At 47.5% G+C, this 26,472-nt stretch overlaps 2 protein-coding genes across 2 annotated transcripts in view; one reads left to right on the plus strand and one right to left on the minus strand.

Annotated features, from left to right (window-relative positions):
• Window positions 1-7,686, plus strand: part of LOC135209204 (U3 small nucleolar RNA-associated protein 15 homolog) — a gene marked incomplete at its 5' end in the record, with an annotated part of 49,979 nt that extends 42,293 nt beyond the window's left edge. Inside the window, 1 exon segment of the mRNA XM_064241887.1 lies at window positions 7,129-7,686.
• Window positions 1-26,472, minus strand: part of LOC135209203 (myosin-11-like) — an 85,155-nt gene that overhangs the window by 16,116 nt on the left and 42,567 nt on the right. The window lies entirely within an intron of this gene.

A 26,472-nucleotide genomic window follows, 5' to 3' on the forward strand; every position in this document is an offset into this window, starting at 1 on the left:
GGACCACAGATCTAGCCAGGAGACGGCCTGGGAAAGCTGCCATGGCGGTAGATTCCAGGCCGGGAGTGCCTCTTGCTGCGGAGAAACCACAGTGTTCCGGACATGGGAGCTGCTGCCAGAGACCAAACCCACCCGGAGTTAGCCTGGCCTAACTCCGGGGTTCACCTGTTTTGGGTAGGCAATCGGGTCTTCAGTATTGGCAACTGATAAAAAACGCCGCTGTCGGCTGAGCAGAGGAGGGTGGAAGCAGCTTGCTTGACCATGGACCAGACTTGGAGAACCGTCCGTTTGTCCCGGTAGACAACCGCATTCAACCCTGGTTCCAGCACTGAGTCCGCAAGCTCAGAAACGCGGCAAACCACCGTCGGTTCCTGGGTTTCCCTCTTCGGGCCCCGCCAGGAACGACTCGAGCCGGGACGTGGGCTAGGATGGAGATCGGTGCGTATCCTCAACCGGAATGCGTTCAGGTTCGCTGGTACCCGAGCCGTGGCTGGGTGCCGGCGGAACGGGGGGTTGGGACCTCTTCCCAGGCCTTCAGCCCGGTGGCCGGTCGTGGACCAGTCACGTCCGCCCTGGGTAGGCCAAGCTGGGCTCCGCCGCGGAAGGGAGCGAGAGCTGGGTCTGGTGGAGAGTCGCGGTGAGCGGCTATGTCACCAGTCTTCCGCTCCGTGCCGTGAACCTGACGCTGAGCGGACTCAGAGGTCTGGTTCCCTGGGCTGCACCGGAGTCGCTGGTAGGCGACCCCGTACACTCGCGTACCTCTCGCGAACTAGCGGATGCCGAGAGCGGACCCAGTGCTGCTGTGGCCGCCCGAACCACTGACAGGCAGGTGAGGAACTCCAGTGCCGGTGTTAGCCCGGCACTCCTCTGGTGTCCCCGTCGTCCTTCTTCCCTTGCGGAAGAAGAGACGGGTCCTGCCCCCCGAAGGGAGCTGGGGTGACCACGGCGGAGAAACCCCCACCGTCTCACCAGAGCGAGACGGGCCCTTAGAAGTTCCCGAAGGAAGGACTTCTTAGGGGGGGGGGGGAGGCGAACCGTTCTTTCTTCTTCGGCGGGGGAAGCCTTAGAAGAAGAAGGGGAAGAGGCGGGCCAGGACAGACGACGAACGAGACGAAGAAGACGATGAAGACGAACGGATCGACACCTTTCCTCCTCTCTTTCTTCTTCTTCGTCAAACCTTCTCAGGACCGAGACGTCCAGATCCTTGTCATCCAGGACGGAGCCGGGGCTGCTGTTGCCAGAAGCAACAGGGCCCGGACCGCAACCTGTCCGAACAGATCAGTCATCGGATCAGCGGCGCCAGGAACAGGAAAAGACAACTCAGCGGTGCAGGCATCATCAGGCAACGGCAAGAAAGAGAACAGCAGGTAGCAGGGTACATGGAAACGGCAGCAGTGGTCACGGCAGGGTACGGCAGACTGTGTAGGCGGTCCAAGATGGGCGGACCAGCGGCACAGTCCATTCCTAGGTACCGGTTGGGAGGTTCCAGGGGCGAGTCCTTCGGGCACACGAAGTCCGGTCGCGGCCAGCACGGCCAAAACCCCAGGTGGCGGATCATCACTCCCCCGAGTTACGGGTCGACTGGCCCCATGCACCGATGTACTGGGGTGTCCAACAGAGACCCTGCGTGCTGGGGTTGTAACACCAGGTGATGAGGGTGAAGGCTAGCCGGGTGTTGGTAAGGGTCGGGTGGTGGTGGTCGTGACCAGTTGCATCGGGTGACCGCCACAAGCGCCATCGAGATTGGTAGAGCAGCCCCTGGACACCGTTTTCGGCACGCCCCTGAACCAAACCCCGAACGATGCCCACAACCTGTTCCGAGGGTCATCCTTCGCGGCAACCGCACCTGAGGAGGTCAAAAGTCGGGTGATTATGGGGGATCACTACTACCCCGCTCGCTGCGAAGACGAACGGAATAGAGGACCCAGAGTACAACCTGGCACGTCAGGGTATCTAGCGCCCTCCTCCACACTCGACAAGTTCAGGAGAAGAGAAGGACCTAGACACCCCCCCGAAGGGGAAGACGCGAGGACATGGAAGTTGAGCGGGGCGGCAGGAAAGAAGACCGAAGTGTCCGTCCAAACCAAAGGAGTCGGGGCGGGAGTAGCTTTTCCGAACGACTCCTTTGCAAGGCCTTCGCTTCTTCCTGCCCTCCATACCAAAGTCCAACTGCGCCTGCCGACCAATCATTAACAAAAGATCACAACTGGCTCGGCTCGGGTGCATTCGCGCCCCCGACACCAGGAGAGCACACAAAATATGAGGGTCTATCTTTCCCGGGAAAGAGCGGAACTTCCCGCATTTACGCCCTTCTATCGGTACCGGGCGGGCATCGTCTCCGTTGGGGTAGCGAGGCGATAGCGATTCCATCATTAATCAAATTTAGTTGAATTATATGAAAAGAGAGAATGGATTGTACTTACAATGAACTCTTTCATACACAAACCACCAAACCAAATACTCAAGAACAGCAAACGACGAAGAAGCGGGCAGTGAGAGCGTCGAAACACCGCACTTCCCACTTCGCTGGTGAGGCCGAAAGGCAAAAGTGGATTTGTTTAACCTCCCAGTTCGCGCGCCTTCGCGCACACCTGTCGGACAAGGCAGTTAAACTACCGAACCCCTTGTTCCGAAAGCTTACGGACCTAATCCAGCTCAGCCTGCCGCTAGTACCTTTCCTCTTGTAAAGGACCGAAGGTTTGTATGCCGTGTCGGAACAAACCACAAGCTTACTACAATAGATGGAGCCTGAAAAAGGCACAGATTGAGGCGACGAACGAGCCGCTAACGGCCGAGGCGCCAACCCTACTTCTCAGGCTCCTTATTAGCCGCTTGACTGGAGGGGGGGGCGAAGAATCAGCGCCTGAAACACCTCTTTAAAGGGACAGCTAAACGGCGAATCCTCGCCAAGAGCGCCGCGCGGACCGGAGACGAATCGCTTGAATCATTGTCGAAAGGCGTCTGGACCGCCACCCACCTTTCCAACGCTTTAACCGAGCCCTGTTGAGGCGGCAACAGGCTCCAAACAAGAAGGAGGCGCCATTGTCTGTGGGCAAATCCTCCGCGCTCGACTCCCTTGGAACTTTCTGGTATGTCTTCTCCCCGGTACGGGGGAGCTGGACAGTGACCTTTGTCTAGGAGATTTGTGTCAGGACAGGACCAGGACGCACCCTCAACTACACTCTTACCTGGAAAGCTTGCTTTCTCCAAAAACGTCTTAACTAAATTATTACCAAGTTTGCAAAACCGTATTCCGTAGTACCGAAAATTTCTGATCTAACCTCGATTCCAGACTGGCAATGGTGTCGGAAGAAACTAACACGGGAAGCCGGAGAAGTGGGATTTAGTAGGAGGAATAGGAGGGTGTAGATTAAAGGAGACATAACAATTTGAAGGTAGAAACATAAGGAAACAGAATACATTCGCAAAGGACGAAAGCAAGAAGCTAAGTCTACTTTCCCTAAGCGGCGGCTTTTCCTAATTCTGTCTTTGTAGCTAATTTCTCCGAGTTATGAACTAAAAAAGAACTTCCATTGGAAGAATCAGTCCAATCACTCCACCTTCGTTTACATGTTCGATCTGACTGAACAAACCTGTCCCCTAACACTTAACCCCACATTTAGTGTGAGAATCAATAACTCCTAACTTGGGATAATCCTAGTTTTACATCCTGAGATGCAAAACCTAAACTTCCCAGAACGGACTAGAATCCGGACCATGGCAAAACTAGCCTAAATAATAAGCAAAAATAACAACAACGCCAAAAAAGAAGTTATTCTTCCCAATTCTGAACGATCAAAGTCCAACAAGCAAAAAAAAGCGAAGCAAAGTCATTACCAACCGCACCGACCACCGATGTTCACCGGGAACGCCGGCAGGAAAAGAATTGGATTCACCATGGGCCAGTTTGTACCATGGTTCTCCCGGCTGAGTGGAGGGAGATGACGTTCATCACCACCAGTGTTGGCGACGCCTACGCCGCTAAATTTGAATTTAGTATCCTGCCGCTCGTTGAAAATCCACGGCTGTATGAATTGTTCGGTAAGACCCATACAATAAAAACTGTCCACTATACTGGAGAAGTCCCCCTGGGAGGAGGCAGGTATACTCCCAGGCCAAGACTTTTCCTCAGTAGACGTACCGCATAAACCCCCAGACTTAGAATGCTAACTTGGCTGGGGGAAAAGCGAAAGAGGATTTTCCCTTCCTTCCCCGCTTCTTTCTTGTCCTTCTCAGCCAGTTATTTCACTCGTTGTGTAGCGCCGCTTCCTTGGCCGAAATCGACAGAGTCATCTTGAGAAAAGAGGAGGACTTCTTAGGAGTCGTAGTCCTTAGAAAACTGAGACAGGGGAGATAAAGGCCGCCGTAGGCCTTGAAACATTCCCCTTCGAAAATAGACAGCAAGACGTGAAAGAGTAAGGATCTTGTAATCCGAAGACCGTTTCGAACATTACTTCTCTTCAACAAAGTCCACTTCTTCTTCTGCTGAACAGAAAATGTCTTGTAGATCACTATCGTTGTGGAACGCTTTGCTGATGGATTAACGTCCTGCTGCCTGGCGTCCTGCCACCAACGAAGTTCTCTGCGCCTTCCTGGCAGTCCTGGCGTTCTATCAACCGAACAACCACAGAAGAATCGAAAGTGCCTGCCGGTTTTGCGTCCTGCGTTCCATCGTAAGACAACATCTGCTTCCTAGCGTCCTGCGTCCACCAGCGGTTCCGCGTCCCTGACGTTTGGGCTTCCTGTTTCCTTCCGCAAACAAATCTTCTTCTTCCTGCCGTCCTGGAACACCTAACGCCGAATCGCCCGTCTTCCGTAGAGGCCAGTGCGTCCTAAATCCTCAACACGCAAAACACATTGTCTTCCGTCGTTCTTGGAAGTAACTTTAACGGGAACGGAAATCGTCCTTTGTACGCCATTGCAGGTCCACTTGCAAAGGGGAGCATCCCACCCTGAATCGACGAAAGAACTGCAAGCTAACGACTGCGCATTTCTCTTTAAGAAATCCATTCGTACTATCTTCCTGACGAACAGCCAGTAGGAGGAGGGAGGAGGAAGACCGAAGAAGGTCTAGGGACGCAAAAAGGAGAGCGATCTTGGAATGCTACCCACGAAGGAGAGAGAAGAGGAGAGGGAAAAAGGCAAAGAGGACTGGGGGGTGGGGAATTCTCTTTGACGAAAATCCAGGAACGTACGGGACCGTTACCAAGTCTTCTTTCGATTCGCACAATTTTCTTCCTCTTGGTCGGAACCATGTCCTCGTTTCCGAGGAAGACAAAACCCCCACCCGGGCCTGCTCCAAGCTTCACGAATCTTGAGCAACGTCCCTACTTGAGTAGTCGATGGTCCTTAACGTTCCTCTTGAGGGGGCGGAAGGGAAGAGACACTACCGAGTAACCGATGTTTCGCGCTTCCTGATGTCGAACCATCAGAGGACTCACACTTCCCAGTTACGCCTTTTCTGGCGGCGAACTGCAACAGCCTAGGGATGCTTACAACAGGACTGTCCGAAGGGACGCCTGGACTAGTGGTAAAACCTCTCTCGCCTCCCTTTCGGACTGTCGACATGCCTTCTCCACTTGGGTCTGGGAGCCTTGACAGTCGGTGAGGTCTAGGTTAGGCACTTGATAGAGACTATCAGACGCCCCCTCCACTACACTTTCACTGACATCAAAAGCACCTCACTTTATCCGTAAGGCGCTGTATTTGGTCTCCCCATTGACCTCAAGGGCAGCGGAAACACCTTAACAATCTGTGGTATACGTTCGTCCCCATCCGATACAGCAGCGGCCCGCATGGAGATAACTGGGGTAGAAGGGAACTACCAACTCTAACGTTAGAAGGAGCTGGAGAGGAAACACAGTTCACGGTCCTTTTTACTTAAGAAGTATTCTACCATCGTCTCACTCTAACGAGAAACAGATCCTCCTTACAACGATCTTTCTCAAGCCTTTTCAACATATTTCATAACATATCTTCCACTCCTTCTCTGGACAAATTCTCACCACTCAATACAACCTACTCTCCCAAAGTACAACCATGTCTCTCTACACTTCTTGCAAATGGTATGAGGGTCGATCCGAAATAGCCCTTCGGCAACCTTAACCTTACACCCCTGCTTTTCCACAAACAAACTCTAAAAACATACTACCAGTGTCAGACATCTTCCAAGAACAATCCAAAGCGAATGCCGCAAGCTAATGTTTCCAACAGTACGATACCAAAAAATTCCATGAAAACAAGTCCAGCAACAAGAAAAGAAAAATCCTAGCAGGGAACCACCAACAATGTTGCCGGTTCGGCTGGCAAGAAAAAATCATGTGGCCCAACCAGTGGGAAACGGTTTCCTGGCGCTAGCGCCACGGTAACGGGGTGGTTGGTATCCTGGAACCTTACTAATAGGTTACTAGGCTTTTGCCGCGAGATTTGAAATTTCTGCCAGGTGGAACAGAGAATATAGCTATATATATACCTGCCAGGTAAGTGTCATACATTAAATTTAATTTTCATTCTAATTTAAAATTAAGAACACAACTTTCTCTAACTCCACAATAGTCCAATGATGCAAGAGTAATCTAATTATTTATTACGAAAGAAATGCATACAATGTACTGTACTCGCTCATTCACCTGTTACATCGGAAAATAAATTCTGTAGGAAAAATCTGGCTCTAAATGTGCTATATTCAATAAAATTCAATTCCTAGAGTAGATGATTCAGGTTATACATGCCACGTTACATCTGATGATAACCAGAGAATTGTGGTCCCAAGTATCACATGTATCCCATGTTAAAAGTTTCTCTTTGTCTCAAGTTAGGATAAGCTAGGTGTAGTTTCTTTTTGTTTCAAGTGAGGACAAACTTGGTGTTTTTCATGTTTTTTAAAAATGTGGAGAAGAATTTATTTTGACAAGGACAGAACCCCTTGGTCACTTCCTGCTAGATAATCCTCTAGTACCTCCTGAAAGACTTATGGATTAGTACCTTGAACTTTGCATCTCTGTCATTACATATCTCAAGTAACCTTTCTGTGACGAATTGCAGGAATTTAGCTGTAATTCCCACTCTTCAATTTTGTTACCAAAAAGGATTTAATAAGATTCAAATTAATACAGTCCTGGATTTCAGGTGATGAGACAACCTACCAAAGAAGCCCCATTTCAAATGATGAGAGTGCAGACCTCAAAGAACAAGATGTCCAGATAGAACATGCAGATCAAAAGCAATGATGGAAATGGCAAGAGTAGAAGTAGAGGAAGTAGAAACAGCAGCTCATGATGACTGAGGGATGGCAGGAATATGGCATTCAAACACTGCTTTGAGAGTTAATTCTGAATTGTACTACACCACAGACCTTTGAAAAATAGTGAATATGACCAGATGAAAACAATTTTGTCTATAATGAACGTACAAAAAGGACAATGGTAATGTTTAGGGTACAAAAGCAGTGTCTCATTGAGGTTAACAGAATCTTGCACACCCTGCTAGTGCAATCCCCCTTATTAGATATAATAGCATGACTTCCCTTGCGTTGTATTCAACTTGACAGATCTTAGGTGCTAGAAAACTTATTTAAATTGGAGGTACGTATTAATAAAAAGAATGAGACATATTTCATCTTCACAAATTAGGTATGTCTTTAAGGGCATCCAGACATTGATCATGTGGATAAAATTGCCCTCAAGGGATTTTTTTTTATTTATTCCCCCTAAGATGAAAACTTCAAGCTTATTTTACAGCTTCATGATGAGTCAGCTACAAAACTTACTAATTTTAAAAAATGATATTGTTATGATACAATAAAGTTTGTTCATACTTACCTGGCAGATATATATATAGCTGTATTTTCTGAAGTCTGACAGAATTTTAAAAACTTCCGACACACGCAGTGGTCGGTCAGGTGGTTAGTACCCATTCCCGCCGCTGGGAGGCGGGTATCAGGAACCATTCCCATTTTCTATTCATAATTTATATTTCCACTGTCCCCTGAGGGGAGGTGGGTGGGTACTTGATTATATATATATCTGCCAGGTAAGTATGAACAAACTTTATTTTTATCATAACAATATCATTTTGTTCATGAAACTTACCTGTCAGAGATATATATATAGCTGAATCCCACCTTTGGAGGTGGGAAGGGACAGAATAGAAGGATTTTGGGAAACAAATGCATGCAGATGATTTACATCTTGGTTCCACCTGTTAGCATAGCTGACTTCGTGATTACTGTCACCCAAGTCTGCTTCTGCTTTACTAGAGTTGCCAGCGAGGTAGAGACCTATAAAGCTGGTGTACTCCAGATGATCTGTCAACGGGGGCGTGACCACAATGTGACTAGACCATATTGACCATACCATGAGGGCTAAGAAGTAAAATAAATATATATATATATATATAAATATATATCACCACCTGACCAACCTAGCCAAAGTTAAGGTGTGTTAACTAAGGCTTAAGAGTAAGAAGTCGCCGTTGTCGGCGACTCAACAACTAAATTAAGAGCTCTTCCTAACCATTTTCTACAGGATAGGATGAGTGGTACTTCTTGCCCCCAAGATTGTGTCTGCAGACACGTATGGCCCTAGCGAGCAGCAGATCTCATATGCCATCTTCACATCTCGCAGGGAGTGTGAAGTGAACACAGAGTTGCTTCGCTAAAACATGGTACTCAGGATGTTGCTGAGTGCCATGCTCTGTTGAAATGCTTCCGAGGCCGAGCCCTCACCTCGTGAGCATTCAGATAAAAAGATTTTCATTCTTTGTGCAAACACAATGAAGGAGCATTTTTGAAAGAACTCCTTAACACTAAAGCCAGGGTGTTCTTCGATATGGGCAAGTCTGGTCTTTTTCGGAACACTGCAGATTGCCCGAATGACGTCGACTTTCTTGAGTTTTATGTAGATAAAACTTGAGAGACCCGACAGGGCACAGGACTCTCTCTGGCTCCTGCCCACTAACTTGTGCCATCCTTGCTTCCAAGCTCCTGGCCCAAGGACAAAACGGGTTTCCATTCTTAGGCCACAACGGAAGGCTTAGAGAGCACACCGCCTTGTGTTCTCTAAAGCCAAAACTTGTGACGATGGCTTAAAATTTCACTAACCCTCTTTGTCGTATCTAGGGTGGTTAGAAGAAGGCCTTCCTGATCACATGCAAGAAGTTAACAGGTAGGAGAGGTTCGAATGCTTTGACATCAAGAACTTCACACTACGTCTAAGTTCCATATTGAAAGCTTCGATCTGGACATGCAGTCAGTACGTCTGTACTAAAGTCAGGTGACCGACCAGTTGACCAGTCAGACGAATCAAGGACAGCAAGGCTGTACCCTGAAGACCATAAGGCACTATTCTTCGCTGAAGGATGAGTGTCTGGACTGCCTGGGCGATTCAATCTAAGCAAACCTTGGGGGTGTATCAACGCAACCCAACGTCGTCAGCGAATCAACTCCTGACTCGAGTTTCTGGTGCCAGGAGAAAGGAGTGAGGAGCAAAAAGGCGATTCAGTCCCGAAGGAAGAATGCCTGACAGTCCAACCTGGTCTCATGTTACACGATCATCGGGGGTGTATAAACGCAACCGACTTCGTCAACAAGAAACTCAGGGCACTATATGATCGCCTGATCTCGCACGAGTGTCTGACTCCGAGAAAACAGGTGAGACAAAAAGTAGATGGTGAGCGAGTTTCGGAGATTCCACAGAACTCAAAATCGTGAAGGGCTTTGTTGTTTGACAGACGCAAATCTCTGAGCCCAAAGGCCGTCAACAACATATTTGCGTATTCTTTAATAGTTGTGACTGCCAGCTTATCCCATTCTTCAGACGGAAATGGAAGACGGTAATCTTATTCCTGTCAACATCTCGATAGTCTGAACGTAGTCAGACTCAGAGCGGAGAGGTTATAGGTACCTTCCGAGTTAGAGTAGACCGACTCTCTCGGAAAAGGTCCTTGGAAAGTGAACTAGGAATTATGTGACCTCTGTGAATCCAGGATCCTGAAGGCCAACATGGGGCGATCAGCGTCATTGTCGCTCCCTGTGACGTCATAAATCCTCTTATTACATTTCCTAAGCGATTGAAAAAGGGGAAAAGAGACTAAACATCCATCCCCGTTCAATATCATAGGATGGCGTTTAATGGTACCGATCCCGGATCGAGAATAAGGGAGCAGAGAAGAAGAAGCCTCTTCGTCCTCAACATATCGAAGAGAAGAATGAAAGGGCGTCCCTAAAGTCTACATACCTCTCAACTTACTTCTAAAGAAAGATTCCACTCGGAAGTGAATAGTTGCTGCCGTCGATCGAGACGATTCGTACGGACTTTTGCAATCCTGTAACGAACCTGTAGAGGATCGTTACATTCTACGCCTGTTATTATAATAGGCTCTTTCTCGTAAACTCGAACAAGGACCGAGAGAAGATACTTCTTAAGATATGAGAGAGCTGTGGAATATCAGAGTTGATCTGGACCACTGGTTCCCAAAAACTCGTTTCGAGGACTGGAGGGACTACCGAATCGCTTTTACTTCTTTCAGATTAAGATCCAGGACATCTGAAACCCTATCCAGATGTCCGGCACCTTCTTTCTATCACCTCAGATGATAGACGCACTGAGAGATGTTCAGAATCATTCCTAGATCTTGAATAATATTTCAGTTTCCCGGTAGGAAAAAACTGTGGTCTGAATTGCAGTCTATTCGGGGAAACAAACTCTTCAGGAAGGAAATGGTCCCAGCAAGCTCATCCATTCCTCCCCCGCCGAGTATGCTTACTCCCTAATAAGGCTGCGCTTTGCCTAAGCAGGAGAGCATATAAAAGTGCAATGTGCGGTAGACTTGTAGTTCCATAACCGTGCGGTAACGAGCACCGAAAGGATTAAGAGATAACTCTGTTGAACATAGTAAGGCAAAAACGAATGCAAACGTTATTCATTCCACGTAAGAAATCCCCTCAATCTTAGGCTAAAGTCCGTGATTGTAGGACAGAGATACAGTTAGTCAGTCAATCCCGCAGGAGAGACGTAACCGTCAGCACAGAGATACGGTTAGTCAGTCAATCCCGCAGGAGAGAGAGACGTAACCTACAGCGCATGACAGCGCACGATCTGTTACTGGCTCGGTTGGACTTGGACTGGAGGACAGACACAGCGTGACAGCAGCAGCCAGCAGCTTACGAACGTCGTCTCTTAACTTTATGTCTGAGTTGCCAGCTACCCTATTCTACGAAGAAATAGATCCGTTATTTTTTGAGCAGAAAGACTCTCAAGCTGGTATATTTAAGCGAAACCGAAAACACTAAATATATAGATGTGTTTGTGTCGTCAGAACACTACCATACAACGGTAAAAGATAAATCGGAAACTCCTGGAAGGCTGCAGGGAGTAACGATTAAATGTCCTTAAAATGATATTGTCATGTTACAATAAAGTTTTATACATACTTACCTGACAGATATATACTTAGCTATAGACTCCGTCGTCTCCGACAGAATTTCAAATTTCGCGGCACACGCTACCGGTAGGTCAGGTGATCTACCGCCCTGCCCTGGGTGGCAGGACTAGGAACCATTCCCGTTTTCTAATCAGAATTCTTCTCTTCCACCTGTCTCCTGCCGGGAGGCTGGGTGGGCCATTAATCGTATATATCTGTCAGGTAAGTATGTATAAAACTTTATTGTAACATGACAATATCATTTTTATACATTCAACTTCCCTGCCAGATATATACTTAGCTGATTAGCACCCATTGGTGGTGGGTAAGAGACAGCTAGCTACTGAAATAGACAGGTAAACAACATATGTTGTAGGTATTAATAAACCTTGGTTCCTACCTTATTAGGCTGAAGACTTCGCGGCTACTGCCTTGGAGTCTGCTTAGCCTCAAGAGCCTCAGCGAGATATTGATCTATGGCTAAGAGTTCTTGTGGGTCTGCCAATGGGGTCTTATCCACTTACTCGGCAGAGCCTAAAGGCCTTTGTCATTGGGTGCTATTCCACTAACATGACAATACACCTTGTTCAAGGAGCACAAAACCGATCCCGATCACCTGATCCTAACATCCATGTTAGTTCTAAGATTGTAAGGAGTTATCCCCGAACTCCTTACAAACAACCAAAAACTCGAAACATAAATACACTTTCATTACAAAATATACAAAAAAAATTTTGTACTCCCCTACTAGCCATACATACCCTTGATCCCTACCAGCATGACACTATGCTCCCGTCGACATTGTGAGCTTGCTAATAGAAAACCAAGCACATATCTGACAAGAGGGTTTATGTACGATAAAAACACAAAATTAAGGATCAGTCTTTGCTCCAAGACCCAGTACTGTATCTGCTGATACAAAACAGGACCTAGCGAGAAGCACTTCTCATAGGTCACTCTCACATCCTTCAGATAATGAGATGCAAACACTGAATTGCACCTCCAATATGTAGTCTCAATGATATTTTTAGAGACATATTTTTTCTTTTGGAACGCCAAAGAACGTTTTGCTACTGCCCTCACTTCATGGGTCTTGACTTTTAGAAGACCGAAGGATTCCTCCGAGCAGTTCTTGTGAGCGTCCGTAATAACGCTTCTCACAAAGAAAGCCAAGGCGTTCTTGGACATGAGTCTTTTGGGGTTCTTCACCGCACACCAAAGACCTTGTTGACAAGCTCCCATCTGTCCTCTCCTCTCTAAATAATATTTAAGAGCTCTCACTGGACAGAGAGACCTCTCTATCTCTCTGCCTACTAGGTTAGATAGGCCTTTTACTTCAAAACTTCTGGGCCACGGTTTTTGACGGGTTTTTCGTTCTTTGCCAGAAACATTGTCTGGAAAGAACAGATGGCATATCTCCTTGAACCCCACCGTGGAATCCAGAGCGTGCAATTCGCTCGTCCTCTTGGCTGTAGCGAGAGCCACCAGGAACAAGCATTTCCTAGTGACGTCGCGGAAGGAAGCCAGATGTAAAGGCTCGAATTTATCCGATGAAAGGAATTTCAGGACCACGTCTAGATTCCAACTAGGTGTTCTAGGAGTAGCTGCCTTTGAAGTCTCAAAAGATCTAATTAGATCGTGTAGATCTTTGTTGCTTGCAATGTCTAGGCCTCGATTCCTAAATACTGAAGACAGCATGCTTCTGTATCCCTTTATTGTTGAGACAGATAGGTGTGATTCCTCTCTCAGAAAGAGGAGGAAATCGGCAATATTCACTATAGAGGTACTGGAGGAGGACAGCTTCTGACCCTTACACCACCTCCTAAAGACTTCCCACTTTGATTGGTATACTCTTCTCGTCGAAGCTCTGCGGGCTCTAGCGATAGAGCCCGCAGCCTTGCGAGAAAAACCCCTCGCTCTGACAAGTCTTTCGATAGTCGAAAGGCAGTCAGAGCGAGACCTGGGAGGTTGTGATGAAACCTCTCGAAGTGGGGTTGTCTGAGTAGATCTGGTCTGTTTGGGAAGCGATCTGGGAAGTCCACTATCCACTCCAGTACCTCCGTGAACCATTCCTGGGCTGGCCAAAATGGGGCTATTAGCGTCAACTTCGTGTTCTTCGAAGCTACGAACTTCCTGAGCACTTCCCCCAGGATCTTGAACGGGGGAAAGGCGTATGCGTCCACACCCGACCAATCCAGGAGAAACGCGTCTATTGCGAAGGCTCTCGGATCTTCCACTAGGGAGCAAAATATCTCTATTCTTTTGGAGAGGAACGTCGCAAACAGGTCTATGTGAGGTCTCCCCCACAGGGACCAAAGACTTCGACACACTTCTTCGTGTAGAGTCCATTCTGTGGGAAGGACCTGATTCCTCCTGCTCAGTCTGTCCGCTCTCACATTCTTGATCCCTTGAACAAACCTTGTGAGGAGAGTTATGCTCTTTCTTCCGTCCAGGTTAACAGGTGTCTTGTTAACTGATAGAGGGAGAAAGAGTGCGTGCCTCCTTGCTTGCGTATGTAAGCCAGAGCCGTGGTGTTGTCGAGTTTATCTGTATCACCCAGCCTCTGACTATCTCTTCGAAGAACTTTAAGGCTAGTGTATGGCCACTAGTTCCTTGCAATTGATGTGCCAGGACACCTGTTCCTTTGTCCAGGTGCCTGACACCTCCCTTGCTCCTAGCGTCGCTCCCCATCCCGACTCCGAAGCGTCGGTATATAACACTTGGTCTGGGTTCTGCAGGGCAAGCGATACGCCCTCGTTCTTTTGAAGAGGAGGGATCCACCACTTCAAATGATCTTTTACCTCTTGTGGAAGTTGGAAGATGTCCGAGAGTTGTCCGTCTTCCAACTCCACACCTCTTTGAGGAAAAACTGAAGAGGGCGAAGGTGAAGTCTCCCCAGAGAGAAGAACCTAGTGAGGACAGGTCCCTAAAAGGCTCAGGTAATCCCTCGCTGAACTGTTCTTTCTCTCTAAGAAGCTCGAGATTCTCGACAAACCTCGAGTGATTCTTTCTCGCGAAGGATATACTCGAAAAACCCGAGAATCCATCTGAATCCCCAGATAGACAAGTTCTGGCTGGGGATCAGCTGTGACTTCTCGAGGTTGACGAGCAATCCTAGCGAATCTATCATGTTCCTTGTTACTGATAAGTCCTCCAAGCACTGAATCTCCGACTTGGCCCTGATCAGCCAGTCGTCCAAGTAGAGGGAGATGTTTATTCCCTCTAGGTGAAGCATCTTGCCACATTCGCCATCAGGTTGGTGAATACTTGCGGAGCTGTAGACAGACCGAAGCACAGAGCCCTGAACTGAAAGATCTTGTCTCCTATTACGAAACGAAGATTTCTTTGACAAATGGTGAATGGGAAACGTGGAAATATGCGTCTTGCAAGTCAGAGAGACCATCCAGTCTCCTGGACGAAGAGCCGACATTACTGAGGCGGACGTTTCCATGCGAAACTTCTTTTTCTGAACAAAGCGATTCAGAGCGCTTACGTCCAGAACTGGTCTCCACCCCCCGATGCCTTTGTACTAGAAAAAGGCGATTGTAAAATCCCGGGAAGTGTGGATCCTGCACAAGTTCGATGGCCTCTTTTTCCCCACATTTGTTCCACCATGAAGGAGAGTCTTTCTCATTACCGGGTCTCTGTACCTTGCTGACAGTTCCCGAGGCGTAAGATGTTAGGGGAGGGGGGCTGTTGTCGAAGGGGATTACTATCCCTTCTTTAGGACCGACACTGACCAAGGGTCGGCTCCCCTTTTTGCCCATACTCCTGCAAAGTTCAGGAGTCTGGCGCCCACTGGTGCTTGAAGGAGCAACAAGTCACTTGGATTTCTTGAAGGGCCTAAAGGAAGACCTTCCTCTCTTATCAGAGCTCTTCTTTCTGGCAGGGGGACGAGCCGCTGTACCTCCACGAAAGGGCTGCTGAGGAGGACGCGAGTCCTTCTTAATCGCCGACACTACCGGGCGTCCTTTCTTGGACGTTTTGTGTTAGTAGGTCTTGTGTCGCCTTCTCAGTTAGCGAGCGAGATATATCCTTCACTAACTGAGAAGGAAACAGATGATCCGATAGAGGGGCGAACAATAAAGCAGTCCTCTGGCTCGGAGAAACCCCTTTCGATAATAGGGATCCATATACTGATCTCTTTTTCAGGAGACCAGCACCAAAAAGGGAAGCCACTTCACCCGAACCGTCCTGTACTGCCTTGTCCATGCAGGACAGGACGCTATGGAGAATCTCTGGGTTTTTAAGAAACTCCGGATCCTTTAGATTTGTTGGCCAGAACTCCGAGTGACCAATCCAGAAAGTTGAAACACCTCTAAAGTGACATAAAGTCCCTTTAGAAAGTGGTTCAACTCTGAAGTGCTCCACGTCGCTCTGACCGATCCTAAGGAGTGACATCTAGAGGCCTCCACTAAATTGGAAAAGTCGGCATCTGCAGAGGCAGGTAGAGAAAGACCCATAGTCTCTCCTGTCCCATACCAAAAATACCTCTCTTTCCATGTAGTTTTGAAGGAGGCATGCAGAATACCGTCTTTCCTAACTCCTTCTTCTTGTCCATCCAAGAATCTAAAGAATGGAGTGCCTTCTTCATCGATATAGCAGGCTTCATTTTCAAAAAGGCCGAAGATTTTGCCGTAGCCGAGCTCGAAAAGAGAGAACGAGGAGAAGGGAGGAGCCGCCCGGACTAAGAGGAATCTCGAAATTCTTGAAGCAATAATGAGGCTAAGACTTTATAACTCGATAGTCCCTCATTAGCCGGAGGTTCGTCATCAGACAACTCGTCTAACCCTCGATCAGACGAAGGAGAAAGTTCACGTTTGGAGGGAGAGTCCTTCCAAGACCTCCTATGCTCTGAAGGAGAGGAGCTCCTATTTGGAGAAGAGTCATAAACTCCAGGAACGAGTCTCTGACTCCTGCCTCCTGGCTCTTGACTCTTGCCTCCTGACTCCTGCCTCCTGCCTCCTGACTCCTGACTCCTGCCTCTTGGCTCCTGGCTCCTGCATCCCTTGACTCCTGCCTCCTGCCTCCTTGCCTCCTGGCTCTTGCCTCCTGGCTCCTGCCTCCATGCCATGGATGCCTCTACACTCCTGGCTGGGCTCCTGCCTCCTGGTTGACTCCTCACTCCTGGCTCTTGGCTCCTGGGTGACTCCTCACTCCTGGCCGGTGCCAGACGTCTGATCAGTTCATCCAGGTTCGAACAGGAAACCTCACCTCGAGTAGGAGTATCGATCCTGGCGGCAGATACCTCCATACGTCTGGAGGATCTTTTGATCGGAAGGGAAGAGTCTTTCCTTCTAGGAGGCTCCTTTGATAGAACTCCTACAAAAGACGAATCTGCTCTTGCATCGCCATCATGAATCTTTTCGTAGCCTCCTCTTTATCCTCTTCGGGTGAGGAGGGAAGGAGGAGGGGAGGAGTCCATAGCCTCCACCTCCTGCCTCCTTCTCACTCTGGTTGAAAGAATGGCTCTTCTTGCCTTCTTCACTCCCGAGGGAGACTCCTCAGGGAAGTTTTCTGGGCTCGAATCAATAGTCGGAGCCTTCCAACTCCTCTTGAGTGGCCGAGATCGATCGGAATCTCTCCAATCACGTCTCGGAGATGAAGATCCCGACGACGAAAAAACACTCACGCAGGACGCTTTTACAATAGCGATCCTTGGCAGTCTGGGGTGTCACAGAAACCGCCGAAGGGACACCTGATCGGTGGGGATTCTCCACAACCTCCTTTCGGTTTTCGACATTCCTTCTCCTCTGGGCATGTGAGCTTGGAAGAGGTCTAGACCTAGGAGCGTTGCTGAGCCGACCAGATGCCCCCTCCACTACACTGGGGACACTCATATCACTGTCCACTGAATAATCACTAGCTTACCTTGTATGGCAGCCATTTTGTTTTCCATCAACTTGAAGGCTGCTTTTAGATCCGCAAGTTCTTTTGCTGGATCATACAGGTTCTGCAATAGGAGAAGGGCTGCAATGGAAGGAGAAGTAGCAATACTTACCCTTGGGGAAGATCCCAAGCTAGGAATTAGTTCAGATCTAGAACTACTTAAACTTCTATAAGAAGCCTTCCTCACTCTTTCTCTCTCTAACTTTTTTTAATAAATTAGTTAGATTCTTCCATTCGTTCTCACTCAAGTTCTCACATTCCTTACAAGTATTAGTTAAAAGAACATTCATACTCCCTGCAACCCTTGCATACCGTGTGAGGGTCTACTGAAGCTTTCGGCAACCTCACCTTACAGCCTACATTCACACAACGTCTCACAACCATTCCAGAGTCAGACATTATTAAAGAAAATTCCAAAATCAAGTCCACAAAACAGTCCACAAAAGCGTATGCCAATCCAACAATCCAGATACGTCACCAAAAGTCGGTCAAGAAGATCAATTGCCGGTGAAAAAAGAAAAAACCATCGCAGAGGAACCAACAACAATGTTGATGTCCGGGCGACAGAAGAATTCTAATTAGAAAACGGGAATGGTTCCTAGTCCTGCCACCCAGGGCAGGGCGGTAGATCACCTGACCTACCGGTAGCGTGTGCCGCGAAATTTGAAATTCTGTCGGAGACGACGGAGTCTATAGCTAAGTATATATCTGGCAGGGAAGTTGAATGTATAAAAATGACATTTTTATAATAATATAAAGTTTCACTTATACTTACCCGGTGGTTACATATAGCTGTCGTCTCCTGACGTCACGGCAGAATTTGAAATTCGCGGTAGCGCTAATGGTTTGACAGGTGATCCCTCTACTCCCGCCCTCTACCGGGTACCGGGAACCATTCCAACAATAAATCAGAAGTTTCATGCCTACCTGTCCATATGAGGGGAGGAGGGCGGGCTTCTTCTATGTAACCACCGGGGTAAGTATAAGTGAAACTTTTATATTATTATAAAAATGTCATTTTCACTTATATAACTTTACCATGGTGGTTACATATAGCTGATTGACACATTTAGGTGGTGGGACAATGGCAGCTAAAATAACAACTGTTGGAATTATCCGAAGATATAGGTTCCTTACCTTTAAAGACCGCTGACTCAGTGGTTACTGCCTCTGTAGTTCTGCTGGCCTTTATTGTACCGACAGGATATATGGATCCGTGCGTCGGACACAATAATAAGTACTTGCCGTTGAGGACGTGACCGTAACGGACAAGACTATAATGCCCCTGCTCAGGGCGCAGTACAAATCACCACAAAATACAATGAAAAACGAGGGATCACCACAACCGTTTAAGAAATACACCAGACATTAAAAGACTGAAAGATACTCAAAAAACTCCCTGTATCTTCAGACAACCTTAAAAATACAAAAAACATAATCAAGGAGAAAAGTTAGTGAGGATGGGATACTCCTCTCTCCCTCACCCAATACCGTGTCAGTCACAATGAATGGCCCCAATGTACTGCAATTTTCATATGTGGTTTGCAAATCTGTCAGATAATGAGATGCGAAGACAGAATTGCTTCTCCAATATGTAGATTTAATAATGTCTTTCAAAGACAGATTACGTCTAAAGGCCATAGACGTAGACACTGCTCTAATTTCATGAGCTTTGACTTTAAACACTTTGATATCTGAGTCCTGACATTGTCCCGTGTGCCTCAGAAATCAAATTCCTTAAAAAGAAGGAGAGCGCATTTTTAGAAAGAGGACGAGAAGGATCTTTCACTGAACACCACCAGGTTATCACTCTTACCTCTTATACCTTTGGTCCTTTGCACATAATGTCTAAGTGCTCTCACTGGACAGAGAAGACATTCAGGCTCATTAGGCCCCACTAACTCCGAAATGTTCTTTATAGAGAAAGAACGAGGCCAAGGACGTGAGGGATTTTCATTCTTAGCCAAAAACCCCAGCATTGATGAGCAAATGGCATGCCCTTAGCAAATCCAACTCTCTTATCAATAGCATGCAGCTCACTGATTCTTCTAGCTGATGCTAAAGCACAAAGAAAAAGGGTCTTCCTGGTCAGATCTCTAAAAGAACTAGAGGGAGATCGGTTCGAATCTATCTGACATCAGCCATTTAAGAACTACATCCAGGTTCCAAGCTACTGTTCTTGACTCCTTTGTCTTGGTCGTATCAAATGGAACGAATCAGGTCTGAGAGGTCTTGATTATTAGAAATGTCTAATCTCGATGTCTGAACACAGAAGACAACATAGCTCTATAACCCCTAATCGTCTGGGTAGAAAGCTTCTTCTTCTCACGAAGAAACAGAAGGAAGTTAGCTAACTGAGCTATAGAGGTCTTAGAAGACGAAATTCCTTCTTCTTTGCACCAAGCTCTGAATTGACCCACTTAGCTTGGTACACTCGATCAGAGGATTCTCTTCTGGTCTAGCAATAGCCCTTGAAGCTCTCTTTGAAAATCCTCTCTTTCTGAGGAGATGCTCGACAGTCTGAAGGCGACTAGTCGAAGAGCGGACAAGTTGTGATGGAACCTCAGAAAGTGGGGCTGTCTGAGTAGATCCTTCCTTAACGGTAACTCTCTCGGAAAGTCCGTCAACAGCAGAAGTAGATCCGGGAGAAACCATTCCCTGGCGGCCAAAAGGGGGCTATCAGAGTCATCCTGACGTTCTGATGACCTCTGAACTTTGCCAGAACTAATCTTAGCATTTTGAAAGGTGGAAAGGGCATACAGATCCAGATTTGACCAGTCCAGAAGCATGGCATCCACTGTAAACGCCTCCTCGTCTGGAACTGGGGAGCAATACAGTGGTAGACGAGCTGTCTTGTTTGTGGCGAAGAGATCCAACTGAGGACATCCCCAAATCCCCCAAAGCTTCTTGCATATTTGAGGATGTAACGTCCACTCTGTGGAGAGGACTTGTCCTCTCCTGCTGAGAATGTCTGCCTTTACATTCTTCGAGCCTTGAATAAATCTTGTGCTCAAGACAACCTTGTTCTCTTTACGCCCAAATGAGTAGGTCTCGTCCCGCCGTCGCACAGAGAGAACGAGTGTGTCCCCCCCTGTTTTTTTATGTAAGAGAGAGCCGTGGTGTTGTCTGCTTGAACCAGCACTACTTTCCCTCTTACTCTGTCTTGAAGTGCATTAGAGCCAAATGAATCGCCTTCAACTCTTTTAGATTTATGTGCCAGGTTCTCTGATGAATCTGCCAAAGTCCCGACACTTCCTTTCTCCCCAGAGTAGCTCCCCACCCTTTGTCCGATGCGTCTGACAAAAGAGTAAGGTTGGGGCTCAACTGGCTTAGAGACAAGCCTTCTTCTAGCCTTCCTTCTGATTTCCACCAAAGTAGGTCCTGTTTGATTCCTTCCGAGATGGGGAACACGAAGGAGTCTGGGAACTTCTTCCTTTGCCACTTCTGCTTCAAGTAAAATTGAAGTGGTCTCATGTTGAGCCTGCCCAGACTTACAAATTGCTCTATTGAAGCCAAGGTTCCTAAAAGGCTCATCCACTGATTCGCCGAGCAAGTTTGTCTGACGAGAAATTCGTCTATTTTGTTCAGGCATGAGTCGATCCTTTGGCGAGACGGAAAAGCCTGAAAAAGAACTGAATTCAGTCTCACTCCTAAATAAACTATCTCCTGAGAAGGAGTGAGACATGACTTTTCCTGTTTACTAACAAACCTAGGCTTTCCGTCATCCTTAAAGTCTTTTGTAGGTCCTCACACACTTCTGTCTGGACCTTGCCCTGAGAAGCCAATCGTCTAGATACATGGATATTCGTATCCCCGATCTAGATGAAGCCACTTTGCTACTGACGACAGAACTCTGGTGAACACTTGTGGAGCTGTCGACAGGCCGAAGCAGAGGGCCCTGAACTGATAAATGCGGCCCTGGAACACGAATCTCAGGAATCTTCTCGATTCCGAATGAATCGGAATATGAAAATAAGCGTCCCGAAGGTCTATGGAAACCATCCAATCTCCAGGATGAAGAGCTGCTAATACCGATTGAGGGTCGTTTCCATAGAAAACTTCGTCTTCAGGACAAAGACGTTCAGGGCACTGACGTCCAACACCGGTCTCCAACCCCCCTGGCCTTCTTTACCAGGAAAAGGGCGATTGTAAAATCCTGGTTCCTGCGGAGAGTCCACTAACTCTATGGCCCTCTTTGCCAGTAAGGCGAGAACTTCTTGATGGAGGGCAGCAAATTTTTCGTAGTTCTCCGAGTAGGCTGACAAAATTCACAGGAAATTCTGTGAGAGGGGGGTGCTTGATGAACGGAATGGTGTATCCTTCCTTCAGGACCTGGACCGTCCAAGGATCCGCTCCGAGATGAAACCAGGTCTGCCAGAAAAGGTGTAATCTGGCTCCTACTGCTGTGTGGAGGACTACGGGCCGGGCCTACTTCTTGATGGAAGAGGGAGTGTTTTAGAAGAGGCTCTACCTCTCCCACGAAACCTGGAGGAAGATGAAAGGGAGGCGGGGTCTCCCTCGAAATGGTTTTTAGGAGCTTCCGTGGAGGGAGCACTCCGAGAAGCAGAAAGAACCGGAGCTATCTTCCTGGGCTTCTTCACTGACTGTGATAAAAGATCCTGGTCGCTTTTTGTGTTAAAGATTGAGCGATCTCGCTCACAATCTCTTGCGGAAATAGGTGTTTCTTGTCCAAAGGAGAGAAGAGCAAGGCAGACTTCTGGTTCGATGAAACCCCTTTCTTTGACAAGAAGGAGCACCAAAGCTGTCTCTTCTTCAACACTCCAGAGGCGAAAATGGCAGCGAGCTCCGAAGCTCCATCACAGATGCCTTTATCGATACAATCCAGTACCGAGGCAAAATCCTTCAACTGCTCCTCCGAAAGTCCAAATGACTTGACTTTCCTGGCCAGCGAAGCAATGGACCCAATCCAGGAAGCTAACAACTTCGAAAACACGGAAAAAACAACTCTTGCAAAGATGCTCCAGTTCATTTGTTTGAAAAGAAAAATATTCGCAGTATTAAGGGCTGCTACTGCGGGAAGAGATGTCCACGAGTACTAGAAAGTCTCCCTTGAGCGGAGGCCGTCACACCCAGGGAAAAAACTTCTCCAGTGTCATACCAGACACGGCTCCTTGACGAAAGTCTCGAAGGGGGAAGACAAAAAACATTTTTCCCCTGTTCCCTCTTCTCCAAAAGCCAAGCGTTAACTTTCTTGATCACTTTCTTAGCCGAAATCGAGAGGACGAGAGCTCCGTGAACGAGGACGAGGAGTCAGGCTTACTGTCCTTTTTCCACTGCGAACTAGGAGAAACTGGAACGGAAGCGCAAAAGAATCTCCAAAGTTGTCAACCGAAAGATCGTAAAAGGAGTTTATACCCCGACAAATGCTTGTCTTTTTTTCTGTAAGTCCTTCTCTTTCTTCCTCCAAGTCCGAAGCTTCCTTCGACGAAACTGGCGAACATTCCATCGGAAGAGGAATCCTGTTCGGCGAAGTCACACCCGCCCTGACGCGTCCGAGGAGGGTGTGAGAAAGACAAGGGCAGGGAAGACGTCTGAGCCTGTACTGATGACGCTTATCCGGGCGGCTGAGCTGGCGGCTGCGTTGGCGGCTGAGCTGGCGGCCGCGCTGGCGGCTGAGGTGGCGCTCGAGCGAGCCTGACGTGGCGCCATAGACGGAGTCAGGAAAGGAGGGTCCGACTAGGCGCCTGAAGTGGCGTCTGAAGAGGAGTCACATGGAGAGTCTGAGCCTGAAGAGGCGACTGCAAAGGAGCCTGCGAAGAGGACTGCACAGTAGTCTGCGGAAGATGTAAGGCGGTCGGGAGCGCATTCGGGGACGAAAGAAGACTTGCCAAAAACAAAGCTCCAAGATACTGCCTAACTTGGCATTCATCTGTTCAAACACCGAAGGTTGAGGATCCACCGACGTAGAAGGCGCGGGAGGTGTAGAAGGATGATCCACAAACACGTATGGAGCCGCAGGAGTTATCGCTTGAGGAGGCTCTGGAGAGGCTCCGAAGGGGTGTGCGTGTTCGGCTTCTCCAATTCTATGAGAGAAGGGCGATAAATCGAAACCGCCGGAGAAAAGGCTTCAGGCTCCTCCCAAAAACTACAAGAAGGTTCGGCAGCCGCCACCTTCTTGGGAACCGCAGCAGGCGAAACATCGCGCGAACCTTTTCAGCGGTCTAGAATGTCTTATTACGCCAACCTCTATAAGAGGAAACATCTGAACTAGAGTCACTTGACGAAAAAACAACTTCCTCGCAACACCTTTCCAATGGTGAGCGACAGCATCCTGGGATACGGCTACAGGATTTGCTTGAGGGGGCGGCTGCTCGGAGCAGGTCCCGCTCGCCTCCCTTCGGTTTTCGGCATGCCTCCTCCAGGATCTGGGGAGTTTGACAGGGGCCTAGACCTAGGAGAACGAACGGGCCGAACAACCACCTCCTCCACTACACTTGCACTAAGTAATTTATCACACTTAACTACCACTTCTTGCACTGTCTCACCCATTTTCTGCATAGTGGTGAGGAAAGAGACAAATTTCGAGTCCATATCGGCTCGTAATACTGACACGGATCGGATCGGGAGATACAGATTCGAGGGCAGGAGCAACCACTATGGGGTTAATAGGAACAGGATTAATAGAATTCAGAGGAATATCCTGGCTACTCACTAACTTAGAAGAAGATCTCTGTGAAGCCTTTCTGATTCTATCTTTTTCTAACTTTCTCATATACTTTCCCAGTGCCTTCCTCACTCGTCGAGATGTTAGGGTTCAGACTTTACCATTTCTTCACACGTATTCTCAAAAGAACATTCACGTCCCCTACAACTAACACAAGTAGAATGATGATCAAGTGAAGCTTTAAGAAGTCTAGTCTTACACCCACTACTACACACTCTATACTGAACAGAGCCGGTGTCAGACATCGTGAAGAATTCAAAATAATTCCTAAAAAGGACAACAATATCAAAACCAAAATAACTATAGCGCTATCAAAAAGATCAGTAAACTCAAGGTACATCACCAAAAGGAGAAAACCAAGATGATCAAATCCAAATTCAACCAGCAGAGGAACCGTGTTACCGGTTCCGACGGCAGGAAACTTCTGATTTATTGTTGGAATGGTTCCCGGTACCCGGTAGAGTTTGCGGGAGTAGAGGGATCACCTGTCAAAACCATTAGCGCTACCGCGAATTTCAAATTCTGCCGTGACGTCAGGAGACGACAGCTATATGTAACCACCGGGTAAGTTATATAAGTGAAAATAGACAATAGACCTCTCGGTTGCCATCCGAAGAGGTAACTACAGCAAGCGTATATGACTTGAACCAACCAGAAGTAAAATAACGCAAGGCAAAATATGAAATTATATCACAATAAAGTTTGTTCATACTTACCTGGCAGACATATATATAGCTGAATTCGGAAATACAGCTACATACATATCTGACAGGCAAGTTTCATGAACAAAACTTAAGAGAATCAAAGCAGTCAGCTCAAGATTCTTATGTTAATGGACATAAGCGTTCATTGACGTAGTCTACAAGTCTATTTCTTGTACGAGTCTGCGAATGACGAATGAGAGCTCTTCCGAATCTTGTCAATAAGAGCTTATTCGCTTACGCAATATCAAGTTAATGAGATTTGTCAATGAGAACTAACCCATTTACGGGACAAAGAGATATTTTGTCAATGAGGGGATACCCACTTACTTGACAAAACGATAGTATATTGTCAATGGGGGAAAGTCACTGAATTGACAAAACGTAATCCAGGAAGTCGAGCATTTAATTTTTATACATTCAACTTCCCTGCCAGATATATACTTAGCTATAGACTCCGTCGTCTCCGACAGAATTTCAAATTTCGCGGCACACGCTACCGGTAGGTCAGGTGATCTACCGCCCTGCCCTGGGTGGCAGGACTAGGAACCATTCCCGTTTTCTAATCAGAATTCTTCTGTCGCCCGGCCATCAACATTGTTGTTGGTTCCTCTCGATTGGTTTTTCTTTTTTCACCGGCAATTGATCTTCTTGACCGACTTTTGGTGACGTATCTGGATTGTTGGATTGGCATACACTTTTGTGGACTGTTTTGTGGACTTGATTTTGGATTTTTCTTTAAAAATGTCTGACTCTGGAATGGTTGTGAGACGTTGTGTGAATGTAGGCTGTAAGGTGAGGTTGCCGAAAGCTTCGGTAGACCCTCACACTGTATGCAATTGGTTGCAGGGCAGTATGAATGTTCTTTTACTAATACTTGCAAGGAATGTGAGAATTTGAGTGAGAACGAATGGAAGAATCTAACTAATTATTTGAAAAAGTTAGAGAGAGAAAGAGTGAGGAAGGCTTCTTATAGAAGTTTAAGTAGTTCGAGATCTGAACTAATTGCTACTTCTCCTTCCATTGCAGCCCCTTCTCCTATTGCAGAACCTGTAGATTCAGCGAAAGAACTTGCGGATCTAAAAGCAGCCTTCAAGTTGATGGAAAACAAAATGGCTGCCATACAAGGTAAGGCTAGTGATTTTTCAGTGGACAGTGATATGAGTGTCCCCAGTGTAGTGGAGGGGGCATCTGGTCGGCTCCGCAACGCTCCTAGGTCTAGACCTCTTCCAAGCTCACATGCCCAGAGAGAAGGATGTCCGAAAACCGAAAGGAGGGTTGTGGAGAATCCCCACCGATCAGGTGTCCCTTCGGCGGTTTCTGTGACACCCCAGACTGCCAAGGATCGCTATTGCAAAAGCGTCCTGCGTGAGTGTTTTTCGTCGTCGGGATCTTCATCTCCGAGACGTGATTGGAGGGATTCAGATCGATCTCGACCACTCAAGAGGAGTTGGAAGGCTCCGACGATTGATTCGAGCCCAGAAAACTTCCCTGAGGAGTCTCCTTCGGGAGTTAAGAAGGCAAGAAGAGCCATTCTTTCAACCAGAGTGAGAAGGAGTCAGGAGGTGGAGGCTATGGACTCCTCCCCTCCTCCTTCCCCTCCTCCCGAAGAGGATAAAGAGGAGGTTACGAAGAGGTTCATGATGGCTATGCAAGAACAGATTTCGTCTTTTGTAGGAGTTCTTTCAAAGGAGCCTCCTAGAAGGAAAGACTCTTCCCTTCCGATCAAAAACAAAAGATCCTCCAGACGTATGGAGGTATCTGCCACCAGGATCG

Source organism: Macrobrachium nipponense, chromosome 37, assembly GCF_015104395.2.
Source record: "Macrobrachium nipponense isolate FS-2020 chromosome 37, ASM1510439v2, whole genome shotgun sequence".
NCBI classification, from domain to species: domain Eukaryota; kingdom Metazoa; phylum Arthropoda; class Malacostraca; order Decapoda; family Palaemonidae; genus Macrobrachium; species Macrobrachium nipponense.